General features: G+C 39.8%; 1 protein-coding gene across 44 annotated transcripts in view; it reads left to right on the forward strand.

Annotated features, from left to right (window-relative positions):
* LOC117934721 (receptor-type tyrosine-protein phosphatase delta-like) overlaps window positions 1-12309 on the forward strand; it is a 362606-nt gene that overhangs the window by 144779 nt on the left and 205518 nt on the right. For all 44 annotated transcript variants that reach the window (XM_034856605.1, XM_034856642.1, XM_034856639.1 and 41 more), the window contains exons 5-6: window positions 870-942; window positions 4440-4549. The gene's annotated coding sequence lies outside the window, so the exon portion shown is untranslated. The remainder of the gene's footprint in view (window positions 1-869; window positions 943-4439; window positions 4550-12309) is intronic.

Here is a 12309-nt window from a genome sequence, read left to right on the forward strand (position 1 = left end):
GGATTACAGATGCAAAAAGCCAAGCTAGATTCACATTTGCGCTGCTTTGAAGATGCAAAACAGTGCACTGAGGCAGCAGATAGTAGAGGACGTGTGTGCAATGGTGTCCAACATCCAATTATCAGTGTCATTGTAATGCAAGACAAACAGAGGCAGAGATCTGTCAATCATAGGCGACGCTGTGACGTATGAGGGTAGTCCAAGCATGTGTCCCTCTTCCGTTACTGAGCCCAGCTCGGGTCTTGAAATTAAAAAAGGTAAACATGAGACGCCGTTACTAGATGTTTGTTTGTCTGAAAAAGCGTGTCTGGGTGTTTTCAAGAATGAGGAGGAATATGCTCCTTGGACATCATTTAGGGTCCCTTACCACCCTATTATCTTCTGACAAAATCAATTAAGGTTCCACACATGTGCACTGTATGGTTATTACTGTGTACCAGTGTGTGTGTGTGCGTGTATGTCAGGCACATATTCATGCTTTCTTGCACACAGCTAAGAGGAGTCACTGTCAGAAAGTATTCCTTACAAGCAGACATATCCAAATATCCTGCTACCCTGTCTTCAGTACGTGGTGGAGGCATTGTCAGCACTGATGCAGGAGTCTATTTTTAGCAGCTTTCATTATGCACAAAGGGAAATCACCTCCTCAAAGTACATGACGCATGTCGACAAACCCTAATAGGACTACGCTGATAACACAGCAACGCGTAGTGGCTGAAGGGTATGTCAGCGGCCCATGCCGTAGGTCTCAACATGTGATTACGTACGCAACTAACAGCACAATGAACTGAGTGTTTAGCCGTGAATCGACAATGATGCAGTACACTGAAGCATGACACACCGTGACCTCTTGTTTTCTTTCCCTCCAGGGAGATTCTGAGGAGTTCTCTTCTTTCATCACTCTGGTCCGAGGCAGCGATCGCAAAGCATTATTCCAAACGGGTAAGATCCAAGAAAACCTTCCTTGAAATTGTATTTTTCAATAAAGCACTCCATCTATGTCAATCACTGATGACCAAAATGATGTTTTCAATGTTCAAATGCCAATGCCCCCCCAATAACTTAAGACAATAAAGTCAACCTATTGAAATCATATCAATTCAATTCAATTCAATTTTATTTATAGTATCAATTCATAACAAGAGTTATCTCAAGACACTATACAGATAGACCACACTCCAGAATTATCAAGGGTCAAAAAACTAACGTTGTTAGTATAGATGACTGTAAGGAAAGAACACATGATGTATTGTTATGTCACTGTGGTTTCTTGACTGCCTGACTTTTATTATTTGATATGAAATAATACTCATACTATACATGGAAAACAAAGTTTGATTTCCTTTTTTTGGAACCAGGCTTGCCCTTTGACAAATTGAAAAGTAAATTCCTTCTCCTCTAGCTGTGTTAACAATATTACACAGTGGACTGTAGTGACCAGAATATTTCTCATAGACATTTACAGATCAGTTGTTTGGCTACTGTTCTTGACTGAAAAATCCCGGGTATGTCTCTGTTTTGCATAGTGATACACATAAAGCATGCTAATGGTGCCCTCTGGAGTACAGGATTCTCTATTGCTGCTGCTTTTTTTTTTTTAAACAAGGGATCTGTTTCCACATTAAGACTGTGAAATAACGCACCCGTTCACACTTCTCACAGCATTTAGACAGCTGACAGGTCCTTTTAGCACATTGTGGAGGCTTAAGCACACATGCATACACACAACAGGATGCTTCCTGAGGAAAGTCAACAATACGATAGTTACAGTGGGTGACCTAAATGTAAATACACGGAGTCCAAAATCATGTATCAAAAGACTATCATCACTGCAATGCCTTCTACTGTATTGTCACATGTAGAGCACAAATGTTTAACATTACTGCAATAAATCATGTGTCAAATTAAAATATCTTCATCCTTATCATCATCATAATGATGATCTCGTTGGGATCATTAAACATACAGTGCATGTCCTTCGGGACCAGAGTGGAGTGACCCTCTATCACACTGCTGATATTTCTCCGATCGATACGTATCGCTGTAGTTTGTCCCGAAGGACTAGCAGGTGCAGCTGCAACTGGAGCATTTGTGTTACTGTTCCCTGGGCAGCACACACCAGAACATAATTTATGACCACATGTCCACAGGATTTCATATGAACTTATAAAATACACCTGCAAGGAAAGTTCTTTGCAGTGTGCTATTTTAAGATCAAATTATAGCAGGGCTGTTCATACCCAGGGTCTAGTTATTGGAACAAGGCCCTCGCTTTTTTGTCTTTTTTTTTATTTTTTTATTTTTTTTACTGGCAGCCTTAAATATTTTCCCAATGCAATGAAGCAACGCTGCTTTTAACTCAGAGCCTTTGGCAAATATGATGCCCTCTGTCCCTTGTGGAAATCACTGTCAACATTTAAAATGTGTTGGAGGCTCAGGTGAAGCAAAGTGATTTAAATTAAAGATGACAGTGGCAAATGTAGCTTCAGTGGAAAGTCAGGACAAAAACAGTTAAGTACAGACAAGGGGGTTAGACTAACTTTGTGCCTGAAGAATTGTAAACGACAGCGGCTAAATTGTCACCACCGTGTTGTCTGATGGAGGCCATTTGAATGTCCTGTTCCCCAACCATTAAGGCATTACATTTAAATTGAATCTGCTCGGAGAGAAAGCCTTAAAGACACTTGTTTAAGGACGTTTTAGTGCATTTTACCACCTGACAGAGGAAGCTGTGTTATATAAAGCAGAATCCACAGCAGTAGCAGGTCACCTCGTTTAGAATAGTAATAGAAGTAATAAGTCCAGCATCTAAACAAAAAAGTTTCCAAAGTCTACTTCCGAAAACTGCTTACAATGAATAAGAAGCGACCTGTTAACTGGGAAATGTGGTCTTTTTTTACAGCAAGGGCCAATTATAAACGGGAAAAAGATAAAGTGCCACCATCCACAGTGCATTACTGCTGTGTTGAATTATGGCCATCCTCTGTGATCAACCCACAGGGATACGTTTCCATTTCATCTGTCTTCTTTCTAAGGCCTATTGTAGATGTTGCCAGGTAGGAGTTCTCTTAGGAGTAGGTTAGGGGTTAATTCTAACGCTCAAGGATACTTCAATGGATATGGCCATCCACAGGGTCAAAAGAAAAGCTTTCCATTGTGGTGTGACCTAGCTGACCACTGGTCCATCACACTACCTCGTAGGGTCAGGGTACCTGATATGATTGTGTCGCCATACTTCTTAAATTTGATATATTGTGTTCTGGCTACTAGCAAAAAAAAAGTGTGTGCCTGCATCTAAGCATGTGTTGTGGGCCGGCACCGTCTGCGATGATTTATTATATTGCTTGAAGGGACTTGTACTTTCATGAGGTCACATGAGTAACATGGCAGTCAGGCATAGCACGCTGTTCTCTGTGGCCCTTCTGGCAATGGGGAGGCATGCCAAAACAGCTACAACAGATTCCAGTATGCACATACATACGGGTTCACGGTAGAAAATAGATATTATTTGTACAAACACACACCTACTCCCATACAGAGATCTGTACACATACACACACACACAAAAATCAAATACGGTAATCCAGGCTTAGTACTGCTTTATCACCTGCGCAGGAGGCAAATGTTATGCAAATGCTCATGAGTTATTCCACAGGCACGTCAGATTTAATGTCTGTCTTCAATATGTCTTTTGAGAGGTTAATTTCATGCAAATACAGCCTTTCCGGTTTAAAAACACTCCACGAATATTTTCTAATACCACTAAGGGGATGCCACTGGGATGTAAAGTGGAGTCATTTAGATTGACCTTGGATGATTATTTTGAGCTAGGGTATCACCTCAGGGTAGCGCCGCAATATTATCTTTTCATTTTCTATTGCAAACACAAGGCTACACAAATGCATGGTGGGACTTCCAGCTAAAGTAGGATCACTTTTTTCATTTTTCACACATCTTTGATACTACAGTCAAATTTGCCAAATGACAGTGAGGCTGAAGTGTGCAGTACCAAAAGAGTGGGTAGAAGAACGAGCAAGGTGGTTGCGTCAGAGACACAATGCACCGCCATAAAAAACTAATTATATAATCTGAAATTTTGTTGTGCTTTCTCTCTCGAGTTACATGTTTCCTGCTCTTTGCAGCAGTAAATAAATAAGGATGAAAAAAGGAATAAAAAGCATGCTTATATTAGAAATGCATTCCCTCCACTGATTTGTTCTGCTTTGAAATGATGGACTAAGCCTCTCAGGCGAGCAGTGTGTGGATACACTTGATTCTGACGCTGTTAATGACAGAATAGCAGAAACTCATTTGGCTACATTTCAGTCCTTCCTTGTAGTTTTCCAAACAGTCGTACTTTTTCTTTAGCTTTATGTCATATTTTGTGTTGAATCTTTTGGGAATGAAGCCTAATCCCACCAATTCTTTTGATCTTCTAGGTGGGGGCAAAGGGGGCATTCTTTTCAGTGGTGAGTCGGCGAGGTAGAACCACAGCATCGGGCAGCATGTTGGCACCTGCATGAACCAAACAGAGGAGCCTCATTTCTTGGTGAGTTGGACACCTGTTCTTTCAAATTCAAACCACCCAATCTATAGGGATGCTGTTTTACTCAGACAAGGTTTTCCATATTGAATTTAGCATATGTGGTTGCTAATTTCGTTAGGACTTAATCTCATTAATTCTTGAGAAAAGAGCTTAATTGCAAAGTACGCAGTTACATTTTTCTCTTCACTTTAAGCTTCTAATGTGAGAAAAGCGGCTTTCGGATTGAATAGGAACAGCTTTTTTTTATTGAAAAACCACAGAGCGGTGTACCAGAGCTTTTCTTCTTTTTTTCTTCAATTTTATTATTTTGTTGTTTTGAAATGAAGTTGTAGCATTTACATTGTATGGATGGTATAAAAAGATCATTTTGATTGAGTAAATGACATTAGGATATATTTTACTTCGCCCTTGTGTTGTCTTCCCATCAACCATGAAAAAAAGTTTTTTGAACACTATTTTCACTTTTTTCAACATTTTTGTCACTTTTTCAATGTTGTGGGTGTTTTTTAGAGGGTTTTTTTCCAGTTGGGAAGTTGATATTTCTAATGTTGATATTTTCAGCACTTATTCAAATTTGACCTGAGGACATTATGAGGTTTAAAAATGTCATATACATGTCTTAAACTCAAATTCTTCTAGGAAGTTTCAATATGAGTTAAAGGTTAGAGTTCAAACCACTTGGGTCTATTCAAGTGTTAAGACTAGACTTGTAAGACTTGTATTGTGATAAAAAATACAATTCCTGTTGTATGTAAGGAGTTGGGAGCAAACTAAGCTAATTCTGGTGTGAGTGGGATTAACACAATGAAAGACAGTGGGCCCTATTTTGCACCTGGCGCAGCTCAAAGACTCTTTTTTTAAGACCAATGTAGGTGTTAATGTCCCTTCTAGCACCCACGTCATTTAAATAGCAGATGCACCCGCACCCATCTGTGCGCCCATGGGCGTGCTGGTCTTACAAGGAGGTGTGTTCGGGTGCATTCTGGCCGTGTTGCTATCTTGAGGCATCGCGCCATTGACCAACAAAACCTGGTCTAAAGTCAATAACACAGCATGTCATTGTTATTTCGACAGCGCATTAGTAAAAGGGACCTAGGCTCGTGCACACACTAATAAAAATATTACGGTGCAAATCCGCCATCATAATAGCAATGCGCTAAGGTACAAGCGCGCCTGGCTGTTAAAGGGAATGGGAGATGACTCTCTGATTGGTTGATTGCATGTTACGCCCAGAACACACCTATGAATATTGAAGAAAACCCCAAGTAAAACCCTTTATCCGGCGCGCGACCCTTTATTCCGCCGTCAAACTAGCGAAGTGGCTTTGACACGCCCTAAACACACCTTCGCCAGGCGCTTCCCGCCGTGCCCTTAGATCGTTAAACTAGGACCCAGTATGTCACTATTCAAAGCTGATGACAATAAAGTCAAAAGTTATATGTCACATATTGGTTAGTGTCAAATTTGAAGGAGCACATACTTTTATAGCTAGGCCTAATCTAATTTTTGCACTCTGTCCTTAATAAAGATATAAACATAAACAAATTAAATACGACACCCACTCAATGATGACCACTTTTGTACATATTTGATGAACAGAATATTAATGTAATCATATTCTGCTATTACTCAACAATGACTGTGAACTCATAATTGGTCGGAATTAAAAAAGAAAACACACTCAATATTGATAAGGAGAACTTTATCACATATTAAAACTTAGGTTTTAGTGAATCATAATTGCCTAACATCTGTTCTCAGCATTTTAACTTGCTCTTTTAAGAGAGCACCACCATGAGAAATAATGTGTTTCCAAATCCAAATTTTTTTTTTCTTTTCATGTCCATTAACATTCCGCTCTGCAAAATATTAAGCATTTACATGCTTAGCCTCAGAGGATGGAGAAAGTACATTTGTAGTGAAGCAACTAAGGAAAAAAATAATACAAAAACAAAGGGAAGTGGAAACAAAGAGGAAAAAAAGGTTATCAAGAACAAACCAGACAAACAACATAAAGTCTAATGAGAGCTCAGACGGAGGGTTGGGCGGGGCACTGCGGGTGGAGTAGAGAGACTATCAGGACAAGCTCATGCAGGGACAGAAGACACATCGCGGTCAGTGTGGCTTAATGTCCATCTTCTAGTAAATAATGACCAAAATGTAGTCCCCAAATTATCGTTAGCGGCATTGTTAAAATCACTCACTAGAAACCGACCGATAAAGGATTTTTAAGGCCAATACGATACAAATATTTGGTTATTTCAAAATCTGTTATGGCAATAAATCGGCTGATTTGTATTTGAAAAAAAATCCAGAAACGCGTCACACAACATAGAGATTTTCCTAACGTTAGTTATTTGTAGTTATTTATGAGTTCTCACTAATAAAACAATTCGTTTTATTGTCACAACAGAACAGAGGAACATCAAAATATATTAAAGTTCTGTTAATAAAATGTATAAAAATACAAGTCCTTTGAACAAAAACCCCTTAACAAAAAAACTAAAAAATCAGTGTAACCAACAGGGACGTTGTAGACCGTCCTCTGGTGGACAGACTATGCAACCCCAACACCCATAACATGATTAACAGTCTGTTTTTATTTTTTTAAATATTCATTCATCAGAATCATTTAATGTCATTTCTGTCATAATTGATTCTGATACATGAATATTAAAAAAAAATGAATGTAAAAAAAAAATAAAGATCGTTCAGTATAAATGCAGATGCCGATAGATTGGGAAAAGCCTAATATCGGCCCGCTGATATATCAGTCGCCCTCTACAGTCACATCTCTGTAATTTAGGTTTACTGTCAGATGAATACACTAAATAGTTGAAGTTGTAGACAAGGGACCAGGTTTAGGCATTAAAAACATCATGAAATGCAAGTTTCTATCTGGCTCCTACACGTCATTCTAAGCAGACCAATGTGATCATGGGACGGATTCAGAGAAATGTTTCCCAGACTAAACGAAGGTCTGAAATACTAAAAGCTGTTCTCAGAAGAGAAAATCCCTGCCCCGGGTGATGTAGCTGAGCAAATACATTCAGCGGGGTATAAATATTGCACGGTGAGTACATGGAGGGCTTTTGGCCGATGAATTATTCCAAAGGCCAGTGGCTTGGTGCCAGCCTCGGAGTACATCTCGCTCAGCTTCGCCCTGCAATAAGCTGTGGCTGGGGAATTGTGGTTATAGGCACGCCACAAATAACGACTAACGATACGAGGAATCCATCACGCTCATCCCACATGTTGTGTGCTTACACTTGACGGCCACAACACCAGCCGGTTAGCAAAAGACACACAGATACACACACACAAACACACTCTGAATTGCCTGTGAGGCCTGACTCAGGGTAAGGTCCTCCAAGGATGTGTACTACAGTATATATAATCTAGGAACCATTATGCTACAATATATTATAAATGATATTTTGCTGTGTGTGAAAGTGCAGTCGGGAGGCAGGACTGAGAGGGAAAATGTTTACCCGGAAATTCACCTCCAGGATCCTTAGATAGATGGTTGATCCCCCGCCAGAGGAAACCGTGCCAGCTCCTCGCGCTCGCTTTTAGAAGAGGAAATCTGGATGGATGATGATGAGTGTATTCACTCAACATCAGTAGAACAAGGTTGTGACATTCTTTCTGCTAAATCACATTTCATTTGCATTACATAGCCGTGGAACTCAGTGGAGCGTGAAGTCAATGGTTAATACATCTGATTGTACCGACACAATGAGAATAAAAGGAGTTGGGAAATAAGCATCTAAATGGGAAAAAGGACTTTTGCCCGGCGCGCCGCATTGTCGCACCAAAGAAATGTCGGGCAGGTTGGGTCTTTTGGTGATTAGCAAAAAAAAAAAAAGCATAATCCCCAGACTGCTGACATATTTCTTTGGAATACCGTCTGTCTGAAAAAGACAGATTTGCTCTGGAAAATGGATCAAATCTGTTTCATGTCAGATAGCAGCTAGCATTTTCCCCACGGTGAATCTTTACTAAGCCACAAACACACCGGATTAGAGAGTGAGGTACTGGCCATAGTAGAACAGGAAAATACAAAAATAAAGGACTACATTAAATGATTAGTAACAACTTCTGATAACCTCCAAATTACTCATTTAAATGCAGTAGCTACATATTATATTTTTTGCTGGTCTAAATGTATAACCTTCCCTAATAAAAGTAATAAAAGTGCTAATTTCTCTAACATTACATTGCTATTGAGAGGAAAACACACACACACACACACACACACACACACACACACACACACACACACACACACGTATTTCCTCTGCAAAGGAGGAATGATTTTGCAGCAGAGCCAAGCTGCCGTGTGTTTAATGAAATGCCCGGATTCCTCTCAAGGCACTATGGATGAGCTATTTAAGTCTGGTACATATTTCATGACCATTTAAGCACACACTGGCTGCTTATTAGTCACATTGCAAAAAAACTTGCACTTGCACTTTCCAGCACACAAATACAAGCACATACAGACAATTCAACTCCGCACTTTTGAAAATAGCATTGCTTCTATACGTAGGTATGTGTCCACATGATCCGTTTCATTAAAACCTCAGCATACTTAATCCGAACACACTCCCCACGAGAAGTGAAAGAGAAATGCCATTTTACTAAATATTAAATATCTCCTTGGTGTCAAACTTTTGGAGGAATGCTATTTTAGCTGTTTCAACTCTTGATGTCAGCTGACATTGCTTCTAATGTCATGTAGTCCGGTTTCTACATTCAGCTGTATTTTTCAGTCAAATTGTGGTGTCATGCCAGCCTTCATAGAATCCACCACAAGATGGCGCTGTGCATCACCATTTGCCCTCATAGTGACTCCATGTGAAGCTGTGCTATTTACCTCCTATCTTTAAAGTGAGTGGCTTCCATGTGCTGTGATTTGCCACTGCCTCACCGATTTAAATGCACACATCAAATGAATATTGCTCCTTTATAAATGGCTTCTTCTTTATCTTTACACCAAACCAAATGTAACTTAAAAAAAATAACTTAATTATGATTTTTCAAAAGACAACTCATACAGGTTGCAAGCATTTAACTTACTTGACGTCATTTGAGATTACATAAGAGTAAGGTCTCTTTAGCTGCAAAGTCAACTTATTAAATATTGATTTCCACAGTACTGTGAATATGAATCTTTTGTCAATGTTCAGGTGATTTTCTTCACACGTCTACTGAAAAATATCCTCATTTTAACTGTAGAGATCTTCATCAAAGAGACACTACTTGTCTTTTAAAGAATAACCTGAGAAAGGAGAAAAATATAATCAACATAACGAGCTGATGAGAGAATTGCTTTGTGCATAAAGCTGGCATAATTAGAGTAAATCACAATAATTAAAGGGAAATATACATGTATGCACATACTGGATGCAAGAGGAGTTATGATAATAAAACAGTATGTATTGAAATGATGGTAAAATCCAGTAGATGGCACTCTGGCAATACTAAATCTTTCCACACACATCCTCCTCACGCCCACAGCTCCTACAGTAGGTGTGCCTCTCGTCATCAGGAGAGGTCCCTCACCGGCCCGGCGACGCTGCGCAGGACGACGGCCGAGCGCAAAGTGACAGCGCAGATGAACTTGTGTTGCTGCTGTAATGAAGTACACAAGCTAATTGGATGTGGAACAAAAAAAGAGCATGTGGATTAATGACTGCACGAGAACATACCTGTCACACACACACACACACACACACACACACACACGAACACACACACACGCACACGCACGAACACACACACACACAATCTCACACTCACACACACACACACACACCTCTGCAGTGCTTAATCCTCCTTCATTTGGTCCCCTTCTATCTCTTGCACTCCATCTCACACACTGGCACAAAGCCGGATGGCGTCACCACCCATCACTCGCGTGCACACACACACACACACACACGTTCACCCTGTATCACGTCACACACACGCAGACACACACACACACACACACACACCTCGTCGCCATCTGTCTGTGCAGCGGCCCATGTCTCTGGCACTGGGAGCAGTTGGGAGCATGAGAGTGAAAGAGAAAGTGTCTCTTGGCTCTGTAGTCCCACTTCCTCTCCTCTTTCTCCTGCTGTGCTGTTGTCTATCAAATGGTCTTACTACATCACACTGTCCGCCAACGGGCCTTCCCTACCAACGCCTACACTTGATGCCATTTGGAGAAAACTCTAATTATCCCTTGTTGGAACCATCCGGGCTAAAGAGATGGTGGATGTGTGCTCTTTGTTTTCACTGATTTCACCGTTATGAGAGCTCATTTCAGCTTAGTTCATTAACTACGGGATACACACTTCCTCGCAAATGTTAAAGCCCAACTCAACTAGGAGGAAAAATAAACATGCTTGATTAGCTTATGTATTAGGCGTTTCAAATTAATACCGCAGATGGCAGAATTACTCTCGCCATTTCACAGGCAGAAATATAAAGGAAGTGGGAGGGTGAGAGTTGTGCCCTGGAGTGGAGTGATCGCTAGAGGAATCTGGATGCTGCTATATGGATATTAATACTTCACCTGAAGTTGTAAGAAAGCTGCATGCATTTCTGTGCTTCATGATTATATTCACCATTATGAATGTATTGTATGGGCAAAAAATAAAATACTTACTCTATGAACCCGGGAATCACAGTATCTGCAGACAACATAATGAGTAAAATCCACAAGAATATAGGTGATTCTCTGTCATCAAGATTGCCTTCTCCTTTCAGTACATTTTCATAACCATGCCGCTTTACAAAGAGCTTTGTGGGCAGCTTAAGTAATTTGAACCAAAATGCATTCCCTCTCTCTCTCTCAGTCTCTTCCATTTAGACGGCAGTGCCTTCATAACGTTGCTATATTTAACTGGAGTGATAAGAAATGGCAGCTATCAGCAGGCGGTTTGGAAACCGCATATAACAGTTATTATGTGTATATGTATATATAAAATTGATTTATGCGGCCTATCACTTAGCAGGTACAATATGTGGATGACTATGGGCTAATATAATATTAAGGAATGGGCAAGGGGGTGAAGGGAAGGGCCAGGTGTAGCCTCAAGGTGAAAAAAGTAGGATCAAAGTCCAAAGACATAAGACGTTTCTCCATGAAAACCACTCTGTTTTTATAGTTACAGCAATGTGACAGTGTCTAGTGTCTAGATATTGCATATTCACAGAGAGAATAGGTACAGTTTCAGACAATTTGATTGGATGTTACATATTTTTTATAATCTTTAACTACATGTGTTATTTTAAAATAAAATCATATTTGAAATATAAGACAAGAGTTAGGGGCTGTCTTCAAGTTATTGGGATTGAACCTCATGTCCTAGTTAAAAAATGAGTTATTAATAATTTCTTTGCACTTCTAACACCCTCCCCGCAATGCGTCAACAAAATAACAATAACACCGATTTGGTTCAACTCGTTTCATAATTAATTAAAAGAAACCAAAAACTAACTAATTTAACCTTCCTATGGTGTTAGGGTCCCGACGGACCCGTTTTGAGTTTTAACATGCATAAAAGCACTTCATACATTTGTTTTTTGAGTTGAAACTTTTTGACTTTGTCAGGGACTTCCATTTAAACAAAGTAAAATCTTTTTTTTTTTTTTTACTAAATTATAAAGTGCTCTGGTGAAGATTTTCTATAATAAAACAATAAAAAATGCCCAAAATTAAATCATGAACACACAGTCAACCAACAGCCTCTTCCTCCAACCACTTGGGC

The sequence above is a fragment of the Etheostoma cragini genome, chromosome 19 (genome assembly GCF_013103735.1).
Source record: "Etheostoma cragini isolate CJK2018 chromosome 19, CSU_Ecrag_1.0, whole genome shotgun sequence".
NCBI classification, from domain to species: Eukaryota; Metazoa; Chordata; class Actinopteri; order Perciformes; family Percidae; genus Etheostoma; species Etheostoma cragini.